The following is a 2,500-nucleotide window of genomic DNA, read 5'->3' as shown; positions in this document are numbered from 1 at the left end:
CAATAAAACAAAACGAAATAAAATCACTGCATTGTAGCCGCACTATAAAGAACAGTACACAACTAGCTTCAACATCGGATCCAACTATTAATCAGGAACTGAACTTTTGCTGAAGAAGACTTCCCTCGACTTACATGAAATTTCAGTCTAAGTCTAATCACTCACTGTGCAATTGATCCCCCCCTTCCTTTGGTATTGCGAGTTGGAGTATATGCAGATACGAGTGAGATCAGATTACGAGGGTCAATATTCTCTCAGAAAAGCACAGGTCTCTAGTACATGTTCCCAGGTATAGTGCTGGTGTCATGTCCCAATGTAATGAAGTGATAAGGGATAGTCTGTAGTGTAAGTGCTATGTCCTTTTGCAGTGTGGAAAGTGGAAAAGTGGAAAGTGCTACGTCTTCTTATAAAGTGAGAAGAGCTAGACTGTAGTATACGTGCTATGCCCTTTTATAATGTGGAAGCAGAAAAACGGAAAGAGCTATTTTAGATATATTCGGCTCTGTTCCCTTTCGCTATCTATGAAACTTGACCCCTTTATGGAAAAAAGGATGAGCAAACTTTGTGGATATCCAATTGTAAAATTTGTATCTGCTTTCGCTCAAAAACCTTGATATTACTTTTTTATGACTTCTGATCCCAAGTTATAAGAAAAAAAGAGTCTGAATCTTATCAATATGAATGAGCAGAATATAAAAATGTATAACTATAATATGATTAATACCTATGCTCATTTATGCATACCTATCTACTGTATATATGTGTGTACACACATACATACATATAGATAAATAAATAAATAAATAGATAAATATATATACATATATATATATATATATACACACATATATATATATATATATATATATATATATATATATATATAGACTGTATATATATACATATATATATATATATATATATATATATATATATATATATATATATATTATATTATATATATATATATATATATATATATATATTAGATAAATAGTAGATAGATAATATATTATATATATATATACATATACACACATACATACAACACACACACACACACACACACACACACACACACACACACACACACACACTATATATATATATATATATATATATATATATATATATATATATATATATATATATATATATATATATATTATATATATATATACATATATATATATATATATATATATATATATATATATATATATATATATATATATATATAAATGCTGTACACACACACACACACACACACACACACACACACAAGAGACCACAAACGAGGGGCAATTGCAAAAGCAGATAAGTTGAGTAATCACCAGAAAAGAAAATGCGGCAAGTTGCAGCCGGAACTTAGGTGAAACAAAAGCAAGAAGCCCGTGTGTGTGCAACGAGTGCGCCTAAGATAACTTTGGTTCGGAAACACGATAGCATTGCAGTACATCCTTTTCTCTGTGTTACGAATTAATTGACCTGTGCTGGCTTTGCTCATGTCTCTTTCGATATGTGTGTCATTTCCTTTTCCGTTACTCTGGACCCATTTCATGTCTTTCCTTTGAGTCGTATTTTTATTTTGTATGTTTTTTTTTCTGTTTATATTTTTTTCCCCATTTTTTTTTTTTTTTTTTTTTGGGGGGGGCTTAGATTTACCCTGGCTTTCGCATCTTTAATTTGCACCCCTATGCCATGCCGAGTTAATATATGGACTATTTATTTTCTTAATCACCCTTTTCATTCGGTCGCTTAACTAACTTTTCCATTAACATCGGAAGATTTAAATTCTTCCCTACTAAAGAATGCGAAATTAACGGGAAAAAAGCAAAAAAATACAGAAAGCTTTCGCCAATTTCTGACCCGTTATCTGCTGTGGCGTAAATAAAACGAATCCACTCTCTAAAACCGACAGCTTGATAAAAGTGGTTTAGAATAAGCGAGCAAAATGTTTTGTTTTTCCTTTTTTCTATTTTGCGTCGGTGTCTTCCATGCTCTCTTTGCTATTTTTGCCCTGCGCAGGTCATTATGAGCCTCGCAAATCCCCCGTTTTAGCGTAACTTCGCCAACCTGGTTTAGAAAATGATCACTTCCCTTCTATCTTCATACTGCTCTTTTTTTCTTCCTTTCTTTTTTTTTCTTTTCTACTGACTCTACTGGTCTTAGCGTTTGGAAAAGCACAACGTGGAAACTCTAGTTTGAGCAAGAGCCTCATATCCTATATCCTTTGGTATATCCTTTAGTAGCTTTATGGAGCACTCAGACCCTTCCCTCCCGCATATTCCTCGCCGTCCCTCGCCCTTCACCTATCACTGGATATTGTCCTCTTGGGCCGCGAAATCACGTCCGGCTCATTCCATCATGGCTATCGTCATTCTGCCCTCAAGGCGATTGAATATTTCCTTCGCCCGCCCTTCCGCAGGAGGGGACAGGGCCTCCTCCGAGGAAGGCAGGTCTCGCGATCTAAATAGAAAGCGGGAGCCGAGGCTGTCTC

At 34.7% G+C, this 2,500-nt stretch overlaps 1 protein-coding gene across 1 annotated transcript in view; it reads right to left on the bottom strand.

Annotated features, from left to right (window-relative positions):
• Positions 1–2,500, bottom strand: part of LOC122267145 (uncharacterized) — a 360,431-nt gene that overhangs the window by 70,671 nt on the left and 287,260 nt on the right. The gene's annotated exons all lie outside the window — the stretch shown is intronic.

Source organism: Penaeus japonicus, unplaced genomic scaffold, assembly GCF_977035675.1.
Source record: "Penaeus japonicus unplaced genomic scaffold, GWHDUDI00000001_assembly GWHDUDI00000013, whole genome shotgun sequence".
Taxonomy (NCBI): domain Eukaryota; kingdom Metazoa; phylum Arthropoda; class Malacostraca; order Decapoda; family Penaeidae; genus Penaeus; species Penaeus japonicus.
Note: the sequence above shows the minus strand (reverse complement) of the source record. Positions and strands in the feature narration are given on the sequence as shown.